The following is a 26,006-nucleotide window of genomic DNA, read 5'->3' on the forward strand; positions in this document are numbered from 1 at the left end:
TCTCACTCAAATTTGTTTCACACAACTAGCTGCATGTAAAACCACTTCCTTTTAAAACTAGACATGTCAATCTTTCTTTGAAATACACGTTAGAATAAATTGCATATGAGCGACTAGCATATACACATCCAGTTATGAACCAATTTTGAATTTGTACTCTAAAGCTGTTAAGGAAAAGAGACCCCAAACTGTTAACCCAGCCCTAGCTATAGATAGCCAAAGGGTGTAAGGAAAACAAACAAATATCGTGTACTACGTATGCTGAGTACTTTATTTTCTGTATTATCATCCATACTTCTTAGAATTGGCAGGGGTTAGCTATAGTTATTGAAAGAAAGTCCGCTAGTCAGAATACCTGCAGACGTCAGTATAGGTCTGATAAAGCAGCCTTCTGGATATTCTGTCTCAGAATATATAGTTATACAGACCATAAGGCCACTCTGCCTTAAGAACTATCAAGTAGACTAAGCCCTACTCTAAGAAGTGGATCATCTTTATTCTATTATCCCTTTTCTGATTTGGTGACGTCTACCTCGCTTTTTCTCATGCTAATGCTGAATTTTAAATGTGGGATCAACAACAAAAGCCTGTGCTTAAATGTCTTTTCCTGTCTACATTCTGTATGTTTAAACAAGCTTTCCTACAGTATTTGTATGTAAGCTGGATGTGAAAATGTCAATAGCTGGTGCTACAGCCTTCACTGGGGAATCTAGTTTTACCATGCAGAAGACAAATGAATCAATCCTCCTGCTGAGTAGTGTAGAAACACTGAAGGGAGAAGAGTTGGTCATTGAGTAAATTGAAATGTCTAAGCACTAACTAACATTTCACATTTACATATTTTTTCAGAAAGTCAAAGATTTCAATCCCACAGTGAGAGCCGTGTGGGCAGATTCCTTTGCTCTCAGAGCCTTAATTAAAGCTATAGGGCTCTGTGTCGGTTTATTTGAGCAAATCTCACTGCAGGATTAGGACAAGTTTTTCTGTGGTGTCTGTAGATAGGATGGAATCATCTGCTTCATGTTCACTAGTTTGCAGATGCAAATTAACATTCTTGTAGAGCCAACCACCAATCCATTTATCATGCAAAGGTAAAGATGAGGGATCCTCTTTTCCGTAAAGGAATATCATCCACCTACACCCTTCCTGGTAACTCCATAAAAAAGTAATTTTGTATTAAAGTTGCATACTCCTTTTATGAAGTTACTATCTGAGTGGATAGTACAGCTAACTTGTTTCTCTTATCTAAGCTTTTGCAGCCTTTGATTACTTTGCCTTTAGAGGAAAAGCTAAAAAATACTGCCTTAGAGCTATTTGGTACAGTTATTGTAAGAAAAGCTTCTTCATTTCCAGGACCATCATACAGCCAATGTCAATAGTAGTGTTGCATTTTTCCTCATCTGTCTTAAACAAATATTCCATCTGTGCCTTGAGAGAGCCCTTTTAGACTGGGAGGATAGTCACCTTTTACACCACTTAATTTCTAGCAACCACCAAAAAAAGCCTTTTTCTGTCTGTAACAGCAGAGTACATACTTTTGGCCATTAGCATTTTTCCAGGTCTAAGCCCCCTTCTGTCGCCCATTCACACACCTCCAGCTTTCTCTCTGCAATTTGGGATGCTCCCTCTGCCAGGTCACTGCGCTTTTTCTCTCTTTATCATGTAAACCACCTCATGCACTGGCTGGGCAGTGAACACTTCCCCACAGGCTGGTAGGGGAACCCAGGCCTGCCATTTACTCTAAGTTCCAGCTCAGGGATCCTCTAATCCAGTGGTTCCCAAACTTGTTCTGCCGCTTGTGCAGGGAAAGTCCCAGGCAGGCTGGGCTAGTTTGTGTACCTGCTGCATCCGCAGGTTTGGCTGATCGCAGCTGGAAGCGGTGGCCAGTACGTCACTCGGCCTGTGCCACTTCCAGCAGCTCCCATTGGCCTGGAGCAGTGACCTGCGGCAGGTATACAAACCGGCCCGGCTTTCCCTGCACAAGCATCAGAACAAGTTTGGGAACCACTGCTCTAATCAGTGGCCAAGGTCTGCACTATCTTAAACCTTGCTGCTATTCCCCTGAGCCTTTTCCTATACCCTCTCCTAGATTTCCTTCCTACCCTCGTAATGTCCGGAGAGGGATTGCAGCCCTCTGCTTCTGGCTTTATCCTAGCCCTGCCTGTCCCTTCTCAGCTGGGCTCCATCATCAGTCAGGGGTTACTTAGACCACTTAATTCCCCTCAGCTGTGGCTGATTAACTGCCCCCCCCATTCAGCCTCATTAACACCTTCGAGGCTAGTGTGGGCTGCATACCCTATCACATTTGTTTAGCAGTTTAATCTTTCAAGGAGACAGGGTGCCTTTGGCTTTAATTTTTGAGGTTCTCAGCTTGGAGTCTGTTACTCTAAAGAATGAGTTCAAATAGATCATTTTAACTCAATGTTAATAGCACATCTCAGCTAGGGAAACTTTAAAACCCCCAAATGTCAGGGTCTCTCCCTCCAAACCAAGTGGTAGGCCTGCAGCAAAATGGTGGTGATGACCTCAGGTGTGTAGTTCAGAAATAGCATGTGATGTCCTGCTCACTTGTAGGAGTTTGATATCTTCCCCACACACACCAAAAAAAAAAAACACGCCACCAGAAACACACCATCTGAAATTGCCTTCTCAAAACCTAATTTTTTATCTTGTCAGTATTGGTGATGGTGGCAATACCTCTGGGTGAGAATGATCTCTTCCACAGGTTTTATTTTCTATGGGTCCTTTGGTTACAGAGGAGTCCAATCTTGTTGAGCTGCAAACCCGTTGCCAGATGTTGCAGGTGATGTTAGAAGGCAAGGTTATTCCATGATTGCTGCATCACAGTCATCTGTCCTTTCTTTCTTTTCTGGCATTTTTCTGTGACCAGGGCAAGGCAATTTTCCTCAAAAGTGGTCATTCCTTCTCTGACAAGTCTTCGCCAGTTAGCCCTGTCCTGGGCTACTGTCTCTCAATGCATGGTAATGATGCCACATCTCTTGATGTATGTGTTGACGGTGTCTTTGAAGCATTTCTTTAGGCCTTCCCATTTCCTTTCTCCTTGAGTGAGTGGTTGTGGTAGGCATGCACACACAGTGCCTGCTCCACCTTAGCTGGTGCAGGATATTCAACTGGGCCTCACCAGTGAAAGTGCTGGCTTCTGACAACAGTACGGCAATCCTCCAACTTTATGTTGAGGATCATCTGGAGAAAGTGCTGGGGTTCCAGGTTTGTCAGGAATTTTCTGTAAGTCACCCAAGTCTCGCAGCTGTAGAGGACCGTTAGGATTACCACTGCTCTGTAAATAGGATTATCTCCCAGAATTGGCCTCAGTCTCCTAGCAGCTATTGAAAGCCATCTGGGAGATTTTAATAGGCCACTAAAAGTCCGGTGGGCAGCCTAGCAGGGCCAAGGCAAGCTCCCTCCTGACCTGGCTCCATGCGGCTCCTGGAAGTGACTGCTGCATCCCTCTGGCTCCTAGGTGCAGGGGCAGCCAGGGGGTCTCTGTGCACTGCCCCCAGCCCAAGTGCTGACTCCACAACTCCCATTGGCTGGGAACGCTGGCCAGTGGGGGGGGGGGCCTGCAGGCAGGAGCAGTGTGCAGATCCCCTAGGAGCTGGATATGCTGACTGCCTAGCAGGAGCCCACACTCCCTTGTGCATCCCAACCCTCTGCCTGAGCCCACTCCCACACTCTGAACCCCTTAGCCCCAGCCCAGGGCCTGCACCCCTGCTCCAACCTGGTGAAAGTGAGGGAGGGAGAGCAAGGGGGGATGGAGTGGGGGCAGGGCCTCAGGAAAGGGGCAGAGCAGGGGCTGGGGCAAGGTGTTGGTGTTTGTGCAATTAGACAGTTGGCAACTCTATTTGTAAATTAAAAGTCTAGTGTGTGTTGTGATGTTGTGGTTGTTGAACACCCACTGAGACACTTATCTTGTACGCAACAGCTCAGACACCACAAGGGAAGGAAATTTGACTCCTGCCAATTGGACGGGTTTTGCTGATAAAGGACTGTTCAAGGCCAAGTGCAAAACTTGCAAGGCTCTGTACTATCCACCTCTGCAGGAAAGAGCTACAGGCCCTAATCCCAAGCTCGCCGTAATTTTGCAATGAATCTAGCAATCTCCTGTAAACATGCAGAAAGGGACCTCTTTTTCAGAGGCTCTAAACCAGTGGTCCCCAACTGGGGTCACACCTCCCTAGCAGTCCAGGCCTGCTCCCATAGGGAATGAGGAGGGAGTGCCATTGGCTGGGAACGGCAAACCGTGGCCACTGGGAGCTGCAAGTGGCTGTTCAAATGTAAATGAACGGTCTGGTGGTCCACCAGCGGATTATCCTGATGGGTTGCAGGTTACCTTCCACTGCTCTAGAACAGCGTTTCTCAAACGGGTCGCCACTTGTGCAGGGAAAGCCCCTGGTGGGCCGGGCCAGTGTGTTTACCTGCCCCGTCTACAGGTCCGGCCGATCACGGCTCCCACTGGCTGCATATCGCTGCTCTGGGCCAATGGGGGCTGCGGGAAGCGGTGTGGGCCGAGTGATGTACTGGCCGCCGTTTCCAGCAGCTCCCATTGGCCCAGAGCAGCGATCCGTGGCCACTGGGAGCCACAAGCGGCTGGACCTGCGGACGGGGCAAGTAAACACACCGGCCCGGCCCGCCAGGGGCTTTCCCTGCATAAGCGGCGACCCCTGTTTAAGAAACCCTGCTCTAGGAGAAAGGAAATTACGCACACTGGATGTAGCCAGGACTTTGCTTTATTACGTTAACAGAACTAAACCATTCAAACTGCTACTTCATCGCTTTGGCTAGAGTTTGGCCTTTTGAATGCCCTGATGTCACCACACACAATCTCAAAACGGATCCCGCAGTACATCTTTGTACCTTCCCACCAAACATCAAGGCTCACCCCACCACAGTGCAAGCAACTTCTTCCACCTACTTCAATAGCCACTAATATCAGAGATCTGCAATATGATGAGTGGACTAATACACGGTTCTTTGTCAAATGCTATGCTTTGGACTTAGCTACAAAGCCAGATATCAAGTTTGGGTGGAGCAGTACTGCAGTCACATTTGGACTGTTGCAAATGAAACTCCTCATTCCCACAGTCCCAGAGGAGATGCTATCTGCCAGTCACCTACAATGGGATCCACACTGACACAGTCCTGAAGAAAGAATAGTTAACCCCAGTTACTGTAGGGTGGTTCTTTGAGATGATGTAGTTAGTGTGAGTCTCATAACCTACTCTCCATCCCTGCTTTTTGGAGTCTTCACCTACCTTGGATTTCTAATTGCAAGGGAACTAAGGGAGGGTCATGGCTGCTCCACCCTCTATGCCCTTGGCCCTCACATGGTGCACAAAGAGGCACAGGCTGCATGTGTGGCTCCAACAACCAAGGTTATTTAAAAAAAAAAAAATCCAATCTCACTTACATGAAGCACATGTCCACCTGCAGTGAGAGCCACACTAACTACAACCTCTTGAGGAACCACAGTTACAGTAGGGTAAGCAACTGCTTTAATCAATTGAGGGAGTTAGGGTCCATTTGTTTTTCATTACTGTGTTGCTCTTTGGAATAATCTTGCAAGGATGGAAGTAAAAGAGGTGGGGGGAAAAGAGGACAAACATCTGCTTTTAGAAACCAGACTGGTTTATTGTTTGCTCAGGCTCCTATTTATCTAAGATGTAGGAAATAGTTTTTTGAACGCATTCTTAGCATCCCAGGAACAACATCCATTATGATCCCCCCCTTATTGTAAAGGTAGCAGATAAGCACTTTTTGGGGGCACTACAGGGCCACAACAGTTTCATTTAGAACAAAAAGAGGATGTAGCCAATCTCAGGTCACTGAGTAATACTTTGAAGTAGCAATCCCCTATGATTCAATAAGTCTGGTAATTATGCCAAGCGGTCTCAGACTTCCTCTCCTTGTGTTTTCTGTGGTTCTCTTGGACGCAATGGCTGGGCTTATAATACAAGAAAATAGTCTCATCTGTTTTCTCCTAGTGTTTAACACTTTAGCCCTCCTTCAAAGCTGCTTGGTTCTGATTTTGGGGAAAGGTGTTTTTCTGATTTTTCATATGAAATCTATCTACGGATTTTATATTGCTGCTAATCACTGTAGTATTGAGTTGCCTTCCACATAAAACCAATGGCAAGGTCCCTAGTGAACTCCATGGATTCTGACACTTCTCCCTGTTGGGGTAGAGTTTTTGGTATTGATTGTTTTTGAAGATAACATGATGGCTTTGCTCTAAAAGAGAAGGTTAAAAAAAGTCTCCACTGTGTACTATGCAGTGTGAAGTTTAATTCTGTAAAGCATTTGGACATACGGCCTGTGCCGAATGCTATATGAAATCAAGGTGCGTCGTATTTATCAGACAATCTGAGTTAATGAACCTTGGCGGCAATGACTTGACCTTTTTCTACATCTGAATCTGGTGCTGAATATGTTACCCTTTATGTTGCTCCCAAACCAGCCATTCTGCAGTTTGCCACTGCCTCCATCATTGACTACTTTGCTCTAAAACTAGGTGAATGAGGAGAAGTGCCAGAGTACTATTGGAACTGCCATAATCTAGTGAGTTGGGACAAATGTATTTAAATAAGAATTAAGGATGTTCTGGGTGTGGTGTGTGTCACGTTTTTCATGTGAAAACAGACTGGGAAAGAAACAGCTTTGTGCAGGAGAAGCAACAGCAAAGAGCTAAAAGGAACTGGAATCATACTAAAAAACAGCTGCTTTTAAAAAGTGTTACTGCTGCTGGTCACTCATTTTACTGTATTAAAAAATACATACATTGTCCTCAGAGGCAGTAGGGCAGTGATCCTGGCAGTGGGCCTTGGAAGAGAATAGCGGGACAGGTAGCCAGGGAAAAGTAGGTTGTCATTGTTACAAACAAACAGCAACCTAAGCATGCAATAACTAAGTTTACCTGCTTGTCAGGATTCCCCAGTTACTCTAGATGTTGTGAAACATTTTCAAACATTTTCACTAAATGGTACTATGCTACTGCCTTCTTATTTCATTACAGTTGGTTCCTTTGACTGACGCAAGTAGTTAACCATGTTATCTAGGTGACCACAGGGGGGCGTACCACAGTTTGCAAAGCACACAGTAGCATCTTAAAATAATGTCAATAGCAATGTCCAAAAAGTACAGCTAAGAGTTGCGTTCATTTTACTGTTGTCGGATTGTCTTAGGCCAGTTTGATTCTCTCTCATTCAGAATTTTAGCTGCTTCTTTCTAGAAAAAATGACAATCTGAATAGCTAGGAATGGATTTACTTAAGTGAAGGGATTAAAACTGATCAAAATTAAAGGGTAGAAGTTCTCTGTACTAAAAATAACAGTTTGGTTCCAGTGGAGACTATGCTCAAATTGAATTAATTGGAAAGCTATTAATTAAAAGGCTATTCTGAGACCGTGAGCCTGGCTGTGAATCTGTTGTATACACCTCTACCCTGATATAACGCAGTCCTCGGGAGACAAAAAAATCTCACTGTGTTATAGGTGAGACCATGTTATATCAAACTTGCTATGCCCCCCCCCGTTCCTTGTTCCCTGACCACCCCCTCCAGAGACCCCCGTCCCTAATCACCCCCAGGATCCCACCCTCTACCCAACCCCCCTGTCTCCTGACTGCTACAACCCCTGTCCATCCCTCCCCGCCCCCTGACAGGCACTCAATGGCAGCGGCGGGAAGTGGAGCAGCCCGGACCCAGTCCACTCCACCCTGCCAGCACCCAGCCACAGCTAGGGTGACCAGACAGCAAGTGTGAAAAATCGGGATGGGGGTGGGAGGTATAGGAACATATATAAGAAAAAGACCCCAAAATCGGGACTGTCCCTATAAAATCAGGACATCTGGTCACCCTAGCCATGGCGCTCCACTTCCCGCCGTCGGGGAGTGTGGAGAGGTTGGGGAAAGGATGCACCCCCGCACTCACCTGTGGCAGGAAGCAGAGCGACATGGCCCCAGCCTGCTCCGCTTTCCTTGCCCCAGACCCAGCCGTGTCGCTGGGGGGTGGCTGGGGAAAGGTCCTGGCACTCACCTGCGGCGGGAAGCGGAGCGCCACGCCTGGGAGCTGGTGGAGTGGAGCTGGCTGGGGCTGGGCTGCTCCGCTTCCTGCCACCAGTGAGTGCGGGGAGGTTGGGGAAAGGACACCCCCTGTACTCACCTGCAGCGGGAAGCAGAGCAAGGCGGCCCCAGCCCACTCCCTCTGCCAGCTCCCAGCCACAGCACTCCGCTTCCCATCGCAGGTGAGTGCAGGGAGGTTGGGGAAAGGACGCCCCCCCGTACTCACTGGCAGCGGGAAGCGGAGCGCTGGGAGCTGGCAGAGTGGAGCGGGCTGGGGCCAGGCTGCTCTGCTTCCGCTGCTGCTGGTGAGTGCGGGGGGAGGGGGGGGGAAATCCCTTCCCCCAAACCCCCTCTGAATAGCAACAATGCCTAACAAACAATTACAATGTGTACCAATCTATTAACATCCCACATCTCTATATTTTGAGACCACTAGAGGGCTTGTTAGGACTTCCCCCCTTCTCCCGCCCCCATCACCATTTTAAGTATAAAGGCAGCGTGGCATGCACTAGTGTGTGTAAGGCTCTCTGTTCATAGGTTTATAGTAATTAGAGATGAGAAAGTTCCCATGCAGTCTGTCCCCCAATGGAGACTGTGAATGATTATATTTGCTCTTACACAAATGGCTAAGAAGACAGGCTGCGAGTCCTCCCATCTCTGTGATGCAATGCCCCTGTGTACACCACCCGAAAAATCACATGGGCAATGGCAGCAAGAAAAGCCAGACTCATGTTGCTTTTGCTGTATGCAAGTCTCTTTCAGAGCGAAAGGAGCACAGATGTGCATCGTGACCCAGCTGTAAAGGGATAATCAGCCTTATTACATTTCCATTTGTGAATAACTACAAGTAGGCCATCTACATGTGTAAAGGGGGACTGAATCACTATTACATGCTGTGATGGGCTGGGTCACAGAGACCCCTTGGGACTGTCACCTGATGTGCTGAAATTACCACTGAGCCCGTTTTCCCTGCCAACTTGGGACTCCAGAACCCTGCCTTGTTGAGCCAGACATGCTAGCCTGCTGCAACACAGACCCAGGGGCTGGTCCACGCCCCCAAACAGACTTAACTGAAAACAGCTCAGTGAGTTACCTGTCTCCAGCACCCAGACACCCAATTCTCAATGGGATCCAAACTCCAAATACATCCATTTTAGTCTGTATAAAGCTTGTACATGGTAAATTCATAAATTGTCTGCCCTCTATAACACTGATAGAGAGATATGCACAACTGTTTGCTCCCCCAGGTATTAATCACTTACTCTGGGTTTATTAATAAACAAGTGATTTTATTAAGTATAAAAAGTAGGATTTAAGCGGTTTCAAGTAATAACAGACAGAACAAAGTAAGTCACCAAGCAAAATAAAGCAAAAACACGCAAGTCTAAGCCTAATACATTAAGAAACTGATTACGGGTAATATCTCACCCTCAGAGATGGTCCAATAAGATTCTTTCACAGACTAGACTCCTTCTTTGTGTGGGCCCAATCCTTTCCCCGGTACAGTCCTTGTTAGATCCCGCAGACATCTCAGGTGGTAAGCAGAGGTTTTCTCATGAATGGCAGCCCCTTTTGTCCTGCTCCACCCCCTTTTATAGCTTTGGAACAAGGCGGGAATCTTTTGTCTCTCTGGGTCCCCACCCCTCCTTCTAAATGGAAAAGTACCAGATTTAAGATGGATTTCATTATCAGGTGATATGGTCACATGTCACTGTAAAACCCCTAGTCTCCATTCCCCACAGGCTGGCACACAGGTACACAGGAAGGCTTTCAAGTAACTAAGGCCATTTACAACTGATTGTTTCTGGAGCACCCTTAATGGCCTCCACTTAATATGTTTACATCAGTGATACAAGTTTATATTCTATTCTCCTAATTCCAGATATAAAAATATATATGCAAACAAATAGGATGAACACACTTAGTAGATTACAAGCTTTCTAATGACACCATACAAGGGTTATTTAGCGTAAAGCATATTCCAGTTATGTCATATTCATAAGCATATTTCCATAAAGCATATGGAGTGCAACCTCATACATGCTGGCTCCTTTACACTGCTCCTGTCCTCTAAGGGGCATAGAAATGGCTCATGGAAAAACAGCAAAGAGTTGCCACAATGGCTCCATACTACTCCCATCTTGCAGGCCCACACAGAGGGCATGCCAAAAACATGGAGGCCTGGGGCATGGCTGGAGCACTCTGCACTCCGGCTATTCCGGGCTCATGGATGGCCATTGCAGCTAGAAGTTAAGTTAGAGCAGCCCTAGGATCTTGTCCTATGTGGCCGTACCACCAACCCAAAACATTCAAAAATCCTGCGCTCCCTAGAATCAGGAGATTGGCTTAAAACTCATGGGGATTTTAAACAAATTGGGGTTTAATTTTATTATCATTAATAATAATTATTATTATTTGTATTATTGTAACACCAAGGAGACACGGTCATGGATCAGGACCACATTTCTTTGCCTGCTGGTTTCTGAGCTTTCAGAGTGCACTTGGGTCACATAGTCAAGCTTTTCTCTGCTACCATGAGGACTAGAAACTTGATTAAAAAAAAAAAAGAAAAGAAAAAGTTGATATTCTCATGTAATCACTTGTTGGACTACAAGTAAAAACATCAAATATTGCAAGACACACGATAAAATCAAGAGAGTTGGCAAACTACAGAATGCTGTGCTTTCCTGCAACAGGCCAAATCCTGAGCCACTGAGTCAGTGGCAAAACTCCCAGTGACTTCAATGGGATCAGGATTTGGCCTAATATAAAAACAAACACCTGGGTCTGTGTGTTAGCCAAACCCTGGCAATATCTCTTCAGGCATTTTCCTCTTTTCTGTCACAGTGCTAAAGCCAGCTTTACAGCAAAACAACTGAGGGACACCTTAATGCGAAGAAAGCAATGCCAAGACTCCCTGGGCCTGCTCTCTCGTCATTGCTAGTGCCTAGAGAGGATCATGGCAGTAGAGGAGTCAGAAAGTGTTAATCTAGGTGGGAGTCAAAGTGGAAAGCCAGAAGGAATGTCCTGTGGCTGCAAACTCTGTAAGCTTAACAACAGCTACTGAATTAAGATCACGTTCTGTGGGAGCCAAGCCACTGAAACTCTAATGTACTGTATCAGACTGTGCATTATATTGTCTTGGACCAATTGCTTTTTAACCAGCTTTGAGATACACAATGGGTTCAGGTCAGAGCCTAAAGAAGCTAAGGGAAGTTTTGCCATTAGATTAAATAGGAGGAGGAGGAGCATGAAATGTAGGACATAAAACCAAAATTCAATTCTATCCTGTCAGCAAAGATGGAAATAACGGTGTATGAATGTGTAAAACCAATTCATAAGGGTTTCCTATATGCTAAAATACCTGTTCCATAATGTCTGCCATTTATTGTATGAACACACTGCATAACAGCATTGGCTGTAGTTAATTTTTTATAAAGTATGTAAAATAATAGAACAACAAAACAGGCACTGCATAATTAATCCTGAAGCAAATAAAACACCCCCGGAGAATGGACTGACTGGTAGAAATGTTATTGCCAGTTGAGACAAGCATCAGTGATTTATGACAAGATGTGCAGTTTGCACATACAAATTTACTGATCATTTAATGTTAAAAAAAAAAAAAGGAGGGTATTTGTCAAGCCCACGTTATGTCTGCAAACTGTACTGATAGTTACCAGTCCAAGGAACTATGTACTACAATAATTTCTGAGGCGATACTACTATCTGCTACTTTTAGATTTTTTCTTGGCTGATGATATCAAATAGCCTATACGGAATTATGGTTAGGTTAACTTCTATAAGACATTTTTGGTATTATAAGAGTACAGCAACAGCAATGATGTTTTTCCTCTATGACATCTTCCAGCCAAAGATCTCAATGTATCTTCACATCAACTCACAATACCCCTGTGAGGGAGGTATTTATTACCCCTATTGTATAGATAGGGAACGGAGGCAGAGAGAAGGTAAATGACTTTTTCTAGGTTATGCAGTAAGTCTGTGACACACAGCTGGAAAAAGAACCCAGGAGCTTTGGTTCCCATTCCTGGGCCCTAATCACTGCCTCCCTTTTAGATTAATATCAAACATCCTCCTCTGGGAAGCAATGCTTATACTGGTGATTTATAATATGTTATGCTGCTACCACTAGTGTGCAATGTATGTTGTATTTTCACCTTAGTGGAACTGAATTTGGTTATCTCTTGTAAGAATCAAAAAGTACATTCTGCCATTCTGGAAATGCATGTGTTTGGGGGAGTCATGTGGTATGGAGCCCTTCTGTGCACTAATGTGTTAGGAGAAGAGAGGTGAAATGGTGCCTGAAACTTAAAAGCACTTACAAAAGAGGTAATAAGTTCTTACACATCTGGAGTGGCCAACTTTAGATGGGGCGCACTTAGCTCATAAGGGTGCTGTGGAGAGGTCCTCTGAACGTTTAGATTCGGGGCGTGCATATTGAATTGGGGATGTGCCCTCTGCAGCTATGAGTTGGCATTGCCTTTTGCCTGTCTCCATCTTGTTGTCATTGTCTTTTTGATTTGCCTCCCTCAATAAATCTTTCAATTTTGCTTCTATTTGTGTGGTACCCTTGACTCCCTGGAGCCATTAACAGCCATTCATGGCTCTTTAATTCCTCATGCCCTGCAGGGTGAATTCCACAGAATAAACACTGAGGTCCTGTAAAAAAAAAAAAAAAAAAAAAAACACCCACACCCACACCCTTCCTGTAGGACAAGAAAATATTGTAAAGGGTTGGGATGTATCTGTGCACTTATACTGGATCTGGTGCTCGTGTGTTTGCACACACCGTGCCTTTCTGAGGAGGGACCATTCCTGAAAGAACCAGGACAAGAATTTCAGCTGTGCTTCAAAAGGAGTGCCCCATACATCTCTCCTCCACCCACTACAAATAAATCTAGGATTACTGATTCAGAGAAGAGACTCAGTGTCACAGCAGAGACGGCTCCCAACAACATTGTCCTACCTGGGGCTACCCTTATAACTGAAAGGACTTCACTGAAAAAAGCAGAGCTAGGCGCTGTAACAGCAAATTTGATCAGTTATTAGCTGGAGAAAAAGGATGATCTTTTGGATTGGGACTCAGAAGACCGGGGTTCCATTCCCAGCTCTGCCACCAACTCCCTCTGTGATCCTGGGCATGTCACTTACCCTCTCCATGCCTCAGTTCCCCAGCCATTCAATGGGGATAATAATATTTCCACTCTCACGCCTTTCCTGGCAGGTACTGTCTCTTACAGTGCCCAGCACAATGGGGCCATGATGTCAGCTGTAACTTCTAGGTGCTACAGTAATACAAATAAATAAATAATATTATGTTAAAATATACTGATTATTATGTGGATGTCTAGAACCATCCTAGGATATGATATTTACTGAACATAAAATGGATCCCTTTTTTGAATTTGAAAGCTGATTTCAGCTTGTTGCTGGCATTTATTTTAATCTATATCTCGCCTTTACCATTGTCCAAACTTTAGTGCGATGGCTGTCGACAGAAGAGGCAATGCCTTTGTGACTGTGAAATGATGTAACTGAAAAGCATCTCCTCATTGCCATTATTTCTGTTAAAAATAAAACTCCACAATGTCAATTAACATTTTTTATTTTATTTTTTTAAGAAAAACAATCGGTGTTGAGCATAGAGCTGTGTAAGGAAAGCAAATGAACTTCTTCTACAGGAATCAGGAAACAGACACAAAAATGGGTGGAAATGCCCAAAGTGAGAAACTTACATAGATTTCCTCTTCCAGAAAATGAACAAACAGGAAAAAAAAATTCTGGTGCATGATTTAAAGCTGCTCTTTGGCAGATTTAACTTCTGTGAATGGTTAGCCCTGAACTCACTCATGTCCACCAAAGGGTCCCCACCGGTAGCCTCCCCTCTACTGCATGTGTGGCCATCAAAGGATATTTCCGAGTTATTCATCTTAACTACAAATGCAATGGCCGCAGAGAGGATTCATTCCAGGGCACCACACAGTGCCACTTAAATTAATAAAGTAAAAATGTAGTGGTTGACAACACTTATTATTTTATCTGCTGCTAGGACATACCATTTCTGCAGACGGAAGGCTGCGCCCCACTGAAGCAGGGCTAATGCAACTTTCAACTCCTGGCAAATGCCACGCTGCGGGAGGACAGAATATTTATCCCATGCGCGTTAACAGAAATCTGACCGTGTGTGCACTCCTTTGGTCTCAGTAAGCTAGGTATGTGGCCAGCTTTGGATCAGAGGAAGGTTCTTTACGCTGGCACCTGGTCACATGTTTCTAATCCTGATGCTGGAAAATTGATGCCTGCTCTTATTTCTAGCTTGTTCTCTGAACAATATTGGGAAAACTTTCAGTGTCTGGAGAGGAGCCCACTGGAAGCGCACGTACAGCATCAGACCAGCAGAGAGAAAGGGCATGGGGGAGAAGTGCTGGAGATTTCAAAACGACTCCGCAGAACAGTGATAGTAGAATGCCTTCACCTCCCTGGTCTGGTTTGTTGCTGGCCATTTTACTGTTTGGTGTAGCTGGATACGGAGAGCTTGGGCTCTGCTGTGCAAACAGATTGTTACATGATATATCAAATGACATATAAAGGGCGGGCTTGTCTACACAGGAAGTTTTACCAGTTATATCAGTGTAATTAAATTGCAAGAGTTAAACCAGTATAACTCCCTGTGCGGACACTCTTCTTCTGGCATCAGAGTGGCTTTTTTTTGGTTTAGCTTAAACCCCTTCCAAAGTGACACACAAGAAACTGAAATAACCCACTCATTCCAAAATAAGTTTCTCCATAGTGGAGCTGATAACCATATCAGTTTAAATTCACACTGTAGCTTATACCGGTAGAAAATTCCCATGTGGACAATCCCTCAAGCTGACTAAAGTCTAGCTACAGCAGTTGCCTTTAAAAAGCCAGTTTATGCCAACATTTGTCCTGAGTGGTATCTGAGATACCACAGGTCTGCCTTATATTAAAACAGAAAGTCCTTGTGTGGGAACAGCTGTTAAATAGTGAACTTTTTAAAGGGGAGCCACTGTATATTGAACTTTTTTACCTTAATGCAATACAATATTGTCTGTTGTTACAATAACATTCTCCACCCCACTGTAGTGACAAGAGAGGCAATGACTGAATTTCTTTATTACTTTCACCAGCACTCATCTTTCTGGTTGCATGCATGGGACCAGCAAAGTAAGACGACCTCCCCACTTGTGAATTAATCAGGGTTAAGAGTTCATTAAGGCATGCTCAAAAGACAAAGTAATTCAGAAGCCATGATGACACTCGTGAGAAGAAACATCACAAACACATGACAGCAGAGTTTCTTGATTTTACATATTGTGATTCTGCAAGTGTCTTTCAGAAACATAGGTGCTGGAACTAGAGGTGCTGGGGGTGCTGCCACACCCCCTGGCTTGAAGTGGTTTCCATCATATACAGGGTTTACAGTTTGGTTCAATGACTCTCAGCACCCCCACCGTACAAACTGTTCCAGCACCGCTGTTCAGAAATAAACTTTATTTGATTTTTCAGACACATAGTATCTGGTATCTTGGCTCAACACTAGTTTTTACTTTTTTTCACTGCATGCAGTGTCATATCTATTTAACTCTACAGGACTATTAAAGATAGATAATAAAGGTAATAATTGGAGATATACCAATCTCCTAGAACTGGAAGGGACCTTGAAAGGTCATTGAGTCCAGCCCCCTACCTTCACTAGCAGGACCAATTTTTGCCCCAGATCCCTAAGTGGCCCCCTCAAGGATTGAACTCACAACCCTAGGTTTAGTAGGCCAATGCTCAAACCACTGAGCTATCCCTCCCCCAATGGTGGGAAAGTTTTGCGAACTGTTCTTAGAGTAGACCCTACCCAATATCCCTTCTTTTCTATTTGTGCATCATATACTGAGCACTAGAATAAAGATGACTGTTTACAGTAAATATGAGCACCGTATGTCTTGCTATAGCACTAATTCCACCTCTGACATCCATTCCATTCATCACTTTAAAAAACACACACATACAAACTGCATTTCATCAGGCTCACGTTTTAGCAGTCGCAGACAGTGCATCACTGCCCTAGCTCGTCTGCCAGTGGTTGAATGCAAGGGCTCTTGTTCTAAATGCTAATCCTAGCAATTAGAGAAAGGCAAGTTTAAGAAAGGAAACAGCTGTGATTCCTTTGCTGAGCACTCACCCATATTCATCCCTCAGCTGTATCCTAGTATAAATAACCTTTTCATATTGCCACACAACATCTCTGTTAAGACTGGGGGGTTGTATAAACGTAATACTTTATCTGCATGTTTTCTTCTTCCTTCTGCACTGGTCACTATTTTACTGCTTAGTAAAGGAAAGGAAATCAGATGGCTGTTAATTAGAAAGCATTTACGATGGTGATGGCACAACAGATGTGAAAGTACATCAGATTTTCAACTTTCTGGCATTTACTAGCATGTTTTTAAGAACTGAAAGCCTTCTGTAATGAATTCCTGTTTACTGTGAACCACCCACAGCACCATGGGAGAGAAGCTTTCCTGTGATTTGTATCTCAATCATAAGAAAACAGAACAGACTCATGGTGCATTGTACAAAGGGAATAACCAGGCATGTCGATGAATCATCCTTTACAGGAAGAAGTCCTAGAAAATTTAATAAAATGTGTGTTTTTTAAAGGGTGTGTTTTTTGGGACCATCCTATATAATTTAAAAGAACAATAGAATTCTATCAGATAGTTCAGAAAACCTACAGAAAAATTATTATTCTCTATCATATTCTATAGGACTATTATATTTCTATAGAATCCTATTTTGTATATTTTTATCTGACTAACATCTTTGGAGCCAGGAAGTACCAAATACATTTAAATAAGGGAGAGCTTCTGGCACCAAAGGATTATTTTCCTTCAGTTGGTTCATTATAATTCAGACACTGAATGGAAGAAAATGTTTTGTTAGAGGGCAACCAATCTTGCTCCTATTTGTTCAGGTAAGGGTTACCCTTTGGTGAGGTTAGGGAGAGCTGCAAACATTGAAACTGAGGGGAAGATACCTCAGTAATGTGTCAGGTCCACAAAGTGCAATGAGAATTAACTTGAACTCATGAGTGGGAAAAATAGAGCAAGCAGTTTGAAATCAAGCAGGGGACCAGGTTACACGCAATTCTGGAAAAGCTCCTACACATAAAAAGCTTTTCACATATGGAATTAAACAGCCCAAAAGAACAACAGAAAAAAGTAGAATGAATCATTTCAAGAGCATTTATTGAGCTTGCCAGATTTCTGGAGGGGGTTTTCTAGGGCTTTTTTTACGGACAGACCTGAATGAACCAGCCGACCTTCGGATCTGTTTGTCTCACACTGTCTCTCTCATACACATAAGTACAGAACACAGCTAGGTTTAGCTTCCTGAGTTACACAGGGCATGATATATGAAGACATGACAAATCACATTACACTGTGCCTGGAGTGTGGTGGATGAGTGCAAGTGCTGAGGACAAGTTGATGTAACTTACACTGAAGGGACAAGAGCAGAGTTGTAACAGGAAGAGCATGAAGGTGTTAGAGTAGGAGAAAGAATGCTCCCACTGCTTTCATTGGTCTATTTACTTCTTACACCCTTCCATATCCCCGGCCTGGAACTTACACTCACACTAACTTGCCAGCATAAGACTTACACCACTATTTATGTCACTCCTAAATTTGACTCAGTGTTTCAGCTTCTCTCTAAGGGAACAAATCAGTTACATTTCTGTACATCAGCCTAACCCTAGTGATTTATAAATCCCAGGCAAACCAGAAGAGTTCATTTGTCACCTGTTCTCTTTCTGCCATGTCAACCAAAAGGAAGGTCCACGTAGTAGTGATCCAGTCCAGCTTTCTTCACACAGCCACGTAGGAAATTAGATGCTCGGGAGCTTGACAAAAGAATCAGTGGGATTTGTGCTCCTAAATCTTTTAGGTGCTTTTTAAATCCCAGCCTTACTCTCTAACAATTCTACCACCGATTATGGTAAATGCCGGAAAACCTGGAAAGGTTCATAGGAAACCCCAAGTATGTTTTTTGCGTATATATTACTACTCATTTTATCTTTGTAATGGCTTTCAATATAGCCCTAGTAGTGACCGTGACAAGGAAATCTGCTGGGTTGCCTTTTAAAGGACTTAATTCAAAACAAAGCTATTGCCATCATATCAACTCACATTTTTCTTATAAACCAGAGTCAGGGCTAAAGATCCTCTTCCCTCTAAGCTGTTTGGCAGTGTATTTTGGAGGTGTACAGTTTAGGCCTTTTCTATGCTGGGGGATTTTGCACATCAGTGTAACTACACCAGTGCAACCCTCAGAGCAGAGGTTATATCCATCCAACATCTTCTCAGATGAAAGGAGAAGCAACAAAGCTGGTCCACCTTTCCATGGTGGCTACAGGTCCACTCACCAGATGGAAGCTGACGCATACTCTGCTTCCTGGCTTGCCTGCGGGCCTCAGCCTGGGCTCTCTGATGGCTCTCCGCCGTGACAGCACCAGTCTTAACCTGGCTTTTCCAGACTCAACGATTTTGGACAGAATTTTCCCAGTTGTCAATGGGAATGCTGAATTTTTTTTGAGGCCCTGCTTGACCTTGTCGCTGTATCAGAGCTTTGGCCTTCCTGGGCACCATGGGTGGTTCTTAAATTGCCCATAGAACACAGCCTTCGGCAGATGATCTGGAGGCATGCGCTCCACATGTCGCAACCAGCAACATCCAGTGTAGTCTGCATAGACTGCAGGCCAGTTCTCTCAAGGATCTTGTTATTGGTGATCTGTTGATCCCAAGTAACTCCAAGCATTTTTCTAACACCATGGAGGTAGAAATGGTTCAATCTCTGCTCCTGCTTGGAGTATGTAACCCAGCTTTCACAATGGTAAAGGAGGTACTAAGGACAGAAGCCTGAAGACAAAGGTGTCTGTTTGTCAGGGTTAGCAACTTGTTGTTCCAGACCCCTGAGGTAAGTTTGCCAAAGGGAACAGAAACTTTGCTGATTCTAACATCAGGTTCCCTATCAAGGTTAAGTGAACTGGTAAGAGTTGAGCTGAGATAGCAGAAATGATCCATGTTGTCCAGAGCTTCATAACTGACATAGATTTTAGGTGGAATGTTGGTACCTTGTGACATGACAACTGTTTGCTTGATACTGATTACCAGGCCAAACTTGGTGCACGCATCAGAGAACTTATTCATCATGATCTGCAGTTCATCAGGTGAGTTAGAGACAAATGCAGCAGCATCTGTGAAAAGCAGATCCCGACCAGTAACCTGGGTGACATGCCTTCTGCTCTGGAATTGTCTGATGTTAAACAAGCTGCCATCGGTCCTTGATTCAATTAATATGCTAGATCGATCATTTCCAAAGGTGTACTTAAGGAGAACAGAGATGTCAAAGCCAGTGAGCGCTAAGGCGCAGTCTTGCTTCATACCGGTATCAATACTAAACTTGGATGATGTTCCGTTTTCATAGTGGACGGTTGCCTTCATTCCCTCATGGAACTCCTTGAATAGGGAGAGCACCTTTTGTGGACAGCCAACAGTATCAACAGTATCTTATAGATGCCATTCCTGCTAACTGTGTTGAAGTGTAGAGGTGCTGTACAGGGCAAATCTCATTGGTAAAGCTCTCTCTTGCATTGGTGCTGCATGCCTGCATTAGGGGTTTGCACTGGTGCAACATTGTCTATGTCAAGTGCAAATTTCTCTGTCTAGGCAGGCCCTGAGATTTTTCCCTTTCCCAATTATTGTTTCAAAGACTGAAGACAGCAACCACTTATGTATAAGGGAGGGAAAAAAAAGTCTGTAAAGGCATTTACAAGGCAAAGAAAACTGGACTAAATATCTGCCCACATACGAAAGTGAAAGAATAGTGAATGGTTTTCAGAAACAACTCTGACATTGACACAGTCCCAATCCACAAGCACTAACTTATCAGTACCACACAAAAGCTTATCTCCTTAGCACAGGAATCCAGTTAAGTGTTACACATCTCACAACCCCTTTCTCTAGGAGCTGATAGTCTGCTACCCCTGTAGCTTTCCAGAGCCAAGACTCTTAACTCTCTTGGCTCGGACAACTGGGTCTTCCATCACTATATCCAGCTGATCAGCCCCATCCCTGGGCAACCCATATCCAGCCCCAAAATGACTTTACCAAGGGGAGTATCCCAACTATGAGACTCATTCCATGCCCTGTTGCCTGGTTGTCATGCCAAATCCATAAGATCAAACAAAGAGTCCGTTGCACCTGCCCGAGATTATATTTGTGATCAGAAGCTAGTGAGTCAGCATCATTAAATGCCAAACCAGACATGCCTCCTGGCTAAAAGGCACGGTCTTTTCTCCAAGAGGTTGTGGCTCATTGTTTTTGAAGGAAAGCGCTAGCTGCTCACCATGTTGTGCTTGGCCAGTGTATACTCAGCACACCTGTATGCTTTACATAAACCACTTTTCCTCTACATTTAAAACACAGCACCTGATTCTCTTTTCCTGGTGGACTATTTTGCTTTTTAAATCTTCAGGTACAAGTCATCCAAGTGATGGTAAGCACTAGACAAGAGCCACAACATTCAGAATGTTCGTGATGCACTGAGACTGGGGCTGGAAGAAGTCACATGGCAAGGCAATGCTCATTTTGTAGCAGCTACAAACAGAGATTATTTTTAATGTGAATGTTATTGTCTCAGGCAGACTTCACCCCACCAGTGTGTAGGATTTCAGAATGCTTTAAATAAGGTCTGGAGGCTAAACGTGTGTTAGTCATTGTCCACATTACTTGAGGGTGGGGGACAGACTCTGCATTTATTGCTAGTATCCAGCAGCTGTTTTGTGTTTATAAAGATTTATTCAATGACAGGAGGCAGGTAAAGAACCATAGAGGAAGACAAACTAGACCAGAGCAGGGTTTTCAGAGCTCTGGCAACCATTGTTAAATCAAAAGTTATCTACCTTAAAAAAGGAATCTATAACACAAATAGGGTTTTAAACAATGCAGTTCTCAAATGCTTGGCAGATAATATTATTCCATTTAAGGTAACTCAGAACTAATTGAAGTGTTACACCAGGGACCAGTAACCTTTGGCCCATGGCCCACCAGGGTAAGCCCCCGGCAGGCCGGGCCGGTTTGTTTACCTGCCGCGTCCACAGGCTCGGCCGATCGTGGCTCCCACTGTCCGCACTTCGCCAGTCCAGGCCAATGGGGGCTGAAGGAAGTGGCAGACAGCATGTCCCTCGGATTGTGCTGCTTCCCGCAGCCCCCATTGGCCTGGAACGGCAAACCGCGGCCAGTGGGAGCCGCAATCGGTCGAACCTGCGGATGCAACAGGTAAACAAACCAGCCCGGCCCGCCAGGGGCTTTCCCTGGCAGGCCGCGGGCCAGAGGTTGCCGATCCCTGTGTTACACTTATCAAATGCCTATTTTAAAGATGCTAGGCCAATGCTATTTTTTAAAGAATGCCTGATGCCTCCTGGAAAACATTACAAAAATACTGAGTGAGATCAGCACCACCAATTTTTCCCCGTGGGTGCTCCAGCCCTGGAGCACTCATGGAGTTGGCACCTATGGGCACACACGTGGCAGAAAATAGGCTGATTCCTGAAGACCCCCTTCATAAGCCCCAGTGCAGAGAATGCATCTAGGCAGGGCAGTTGCTGCACCACACAATGCTGTGAAAACTCGGAGCGCTGCAGACCTTAGGGTGCTCCAGTCGAGTGCTGTAATAGACTGGCCCTAGAGCTCTATAAATCATGCTGTGGCCTCATCAACGCCTAGAGTAGCCCTGGATTGTGACGCTGCAAAGCTAGTTTAAGTCTTTCCTCCTCTGGGCTATGAGTTCTGTGCTGCACCCTCAGGTTAGAAACAAGTGTAATCTGCTCTGTATTTCTTTTCTCATCTTATAGATCATCGGGGTATCTGCATAAAAAGAGAAACCCTCATTTTTTAAGAGCTGGTTTGCTCTGGTGCTTGTTCCCCTCCTGAATCTGTAATCTTCCGACATAAAGATGAGCAGCTCTGGAGATTATCATAATATTGCAAGGATCATATCCGTGAGAAAGAGCTGATGAATTCCCAAGGGACCTTTGCTTGGTTTTCCTCTAAATACTGAGAGTCATTAAAAAAAAAATCCATAAAATATGACAACTTGGCAGAACAGATTTCTAAATAAATTCTCCATTGGCGCCTACATTGGTACAGAGATGGCTGTACAAATACCTCTGGCAGATAACTAATCCAGGAGTCCGGGGTCACATGAGCAAATCACATGTCCTTACATATTCTGCTGAATCCCAGGGGGTGGTCATTGGCTCCTCACTGTCTGAGGCATCCTCAGGAAGAGCTATCTGGACAGGATGAGTTTCTTCAATGGCTCATTGTGAGAGCTGAGTGTCCTCGATGGGCCATCCTCACGTAGCTGTCTAGCCCTCATGTACATCTATCTGGTGGATCTCACCCAGGAACAAAATGCACGTTGGAGATACCAATACATAGCCAATATTCATAACTTCAGATACAAAGATAACACATGGATTTAATCAGGAAGATCATACTTGATAAATTGTAACTTTTCCACTTTTCCATTGATACCTTACATTAGTGGTTCTCAAACTAGGGCTGCCACTTGTTCAGGGTAAAAAAAAAAAACGGCACGGCCCACCAGGGGCTTTCCCTGAACAAGCAGCGGCCCTAGTTTGAGAACCACAGCCTTACATGATATACTGTGCAAAATTTGTTGCAATAGTGTAACAATGGTAATATCAATGATATAAAATAGTCATCTTTAACCATACAACATCACACACTCAGTTAGAGGCAGGTTTATGCCCTGAAGCAGGAGGGTTTATCCTTTCCAGAACTCTTGGGTAGTGTTTTAAATCATTACTATTATTAAATGCAGGGTCTGACTTCAGTGGGAGTTACAGGTGCTCAGTAGCTGCTCACTTCCTCTCTGGACTAAGACTAAGTAAGGGGAAGAGAAAAAAACAAAAAAAAGATTCTGAAATTCTGCTCAGGAACCCACGTCCTACACATCTATCACGTTCTGCTGAAATGCAAGAATGGTCACATGGAACAGGCTTCCTCCTTTTCATCTAATGATGGTGAAGAATAAGGTAAGGAGGGCTGAGGAAGCTACCATCCCAGCACCCCAAATACCAGGAGCCTGCATTCAGGAAGAGTGTAATCCTTCACTATCTCAAGACTCTTCTTTCTTGGCATGCCAAAAACTCAAATGGGCCAAAGCCTCACATCTTTAATCAGTCTTTATCCAGGCAAAACTCCCATCAAGGGACTGAGTTAACACTGACTGAGGACCTTAGACTTCGGCCGTACGTTTCAGTTGTACTAGGAGATCCTAAACTGCGTCTTTTGGTTGAGTCCTGAGGATCTGGATTTCTGGAACAATTCCTTATAAAAAATGCCCTCTTGGCTGCAACTGTAGTACCCTGTAGGCCTGATTACAGGGAATGGAAACCCAAAGTTCTTCTCCACATGCGTCCTAAATTTCCCCCTACAGTATAAAACAGATAAGATATTCTGCCTTATTTCCTCTGTCCTCAGGACTCTTGCTGTTTAGTTTTCCTGCATACTGTTAATCAGGTGCCTCGGAGATGGCAGGTGAAGTAACACCCGTATATACAGAGACAGTCAGATTCACCAGCGTGCTTCAGCTACCAGTCAAGTTGTGGTTACTTTGCATCACTGGCACACCACAACGCAGCCAGAGCACAGCGTGGCTCACTGTTTGGGAAGCACTCTAGAATCCGGCAGGACAAAAGGCTCTACATTTATGGAATTACATAGGATCATTTTATTATTTAATTTGTTTTGTTTTCCAAACCTATCCCAGAATCAAGGGGATGACCCAGCCGCAGTCCAGCACCATCCAGAAGAAGAAATTTAGATAAATTCTGCTTTTGGGGCCAAGGTTTTAAATGTACATTTTAAACTATCAGACTTTGCCAGGCAACCAAAGTCTAAGGAGTCCACAGACAGCTTCTTCAAGGCTGTTACAGATGCAATGCAATTTTTAGCATGTCTGTAAATTCGAGTGTGTGCAAAATAAATGTATAAATCTCACAGTTCAAAGACCATTTTTCATAGTACTGTCTCCTGCCATATAAGATGGTCAGGGCCAGCTCCAGGCACCAGCTCAGCAAGCAGGTGCTTGGGCGGCCAAGGGGAAGGGGTGGCACCTTGGGCTCTTCGGCAGCAATTCAACGGCAGGTCCCTCAGTCCCTCTCAGAGGGAAGGACCAGCTGCCGAAGTGCCGCCAAAGAAGAAAACGGCGCGGTGGAGCTGCCACCGATCACAATTGCAGCTTTTTTTTTTTTTCCCGCCACTTGGGGCGGCAAAAACCCTGGAGCCGGCCCTGATGATGGTAGGCGGTGGTAACTGGAGATAATTCTCATAGGCCTTATCTACTTCAGTAATTTGCTCCAATTCCAATAATCAATGGCCAGACACCAATGTAGCCGCATGGGGCAAGTGCCCACTGTAGACAAGAAAATCCATGATTTGCAGTGGTGTAGTTTACCAGCTCCACTGATACTTTTGCACATTTACTGTCCATATCAGTGATGCAGCTAAACTAACAGATTAAACTGGGACTAATTCCCATTGCAGATGAGGCCTGAGAAGAATTTTTTTTTTAAAGTATGAACAACTAGTTCAGAAGTTGGGAGAAGCTGAAAGACTCCAAGTGACGTGCATGAGTGTCATACTTACAGTGAAAGGAACAAGCAAACTCACAGTGTGGGACGTTGTAAAGATCCTGAAGCTGCTGGAAGGCAGCCAGAAGTCCATGTCTGCTCAAGTCAGAAAAGTGTACCAGACCTAGATCCACCCACTTAGACAAGAACGGAGCTGTCTGGCCAGACGACATGCCTGGATTACTATCCAAGGTGGCCAAGTGCCAAAGAGGATTTTTAATCTCCAGATGCTTTTAAAATAAAAATAAAGACTGTGCAATAAACTGGCCTTGAATGGACAAGCCAAACAGCTGGCTGATATGGGCTAGATGGCTGGGCAATAAAATTTTTCATTTCAATCTGATTCATTGTGAACCCTGGCAAGCTCTCTTCTAACCAAGTGTATAGCTCACTGTTCAGAATGCAGTCATGCCCTCCTCTGCTGCGAGGCAGGCAAGGTCTGCTGAATCCTAGCCAAGAATGTCCTTTTTTCCATATCAAATTGTCTCACCATTTTTGTATGCTTTGGGCAAATGAGCTGGCAACTGCCCAGATGGAGTCAAAGGGTTTGGGGGGAAAATGTCATCTACATCACATTGACTATGCTTATAAATGCATTCCACTTTGATAAGGAGGAGAATAATGCACTGCACTTGGATCTGAATACTGGGCATTCAAAGTATATTCATTGTAATTACACTGTTAGATAAGATTTATTTCATTAAAATGCTTTGGAGATACCACACACTCCCAAATGCCAGGAATGTTTGGGGTCCACATTGTAGCAATGCCTACAGAGTTTGTCTTTCCCTCACCAAACACATCAGCCTTTGTGATAAAGAGGAGTGCGGGGTAGCTCCCTTTTATGGACACCCAGCCAGCCAATAGCTATAAAATCCCTCTTAGTAGCTGTTCTCTAATTGCTCTACCTGTAAAGGGTTAAAAAGTCTCACTGCTATGCATAGGTAAAAGGAAGTGAGTGGGCACCTGGCCAAAATTGCCAATGGGAAGGCTAGAACTTTTTAAAATTGAAGAAAGACTCCTGGGGAGAGGCAGACAGGGCAGAGCTATGATGTAAACAGCTTTGGCCAGGTATGAAAAAATCATCAAATATCATACCTAGAAACTACTCATTTAAAACCCCAGATATGTAAGTAGATCAGGAAATGTCTAGGAAGACGCAATTAGGTTT

General features: G+C 44.4%; 1 protein-coding gene across 1 annotated transcript in view; it reads right to left on the minus strand.

Annotated features, from left to right (window-relative positions):
* LOC120371809 (protein FAM122A-like) overlaps window positions 1–26,006 on the minus strand; it is a 132,467-nt gene that overhangs the window by 58,912 nt on the left and 47,549 nt on the right. The gene's annotated exons all lie outside the window — the stretch shown is intronic.

This window comes from Mauremys reevesii, linkage group 9 (genome assembly GCF_016161935.1).
Source record: "Mauremys reevesii isolate NIE-2019 linkage group 9, ASM1616193v1, whole genome shotgun sequence".
Classification (NCBI taxonomy): domain Eukaryota; kingdom Metazoa; phylum Chordata; order Testudines; family Geoemydidae; genus Mauremys; species Mauremys reevesii.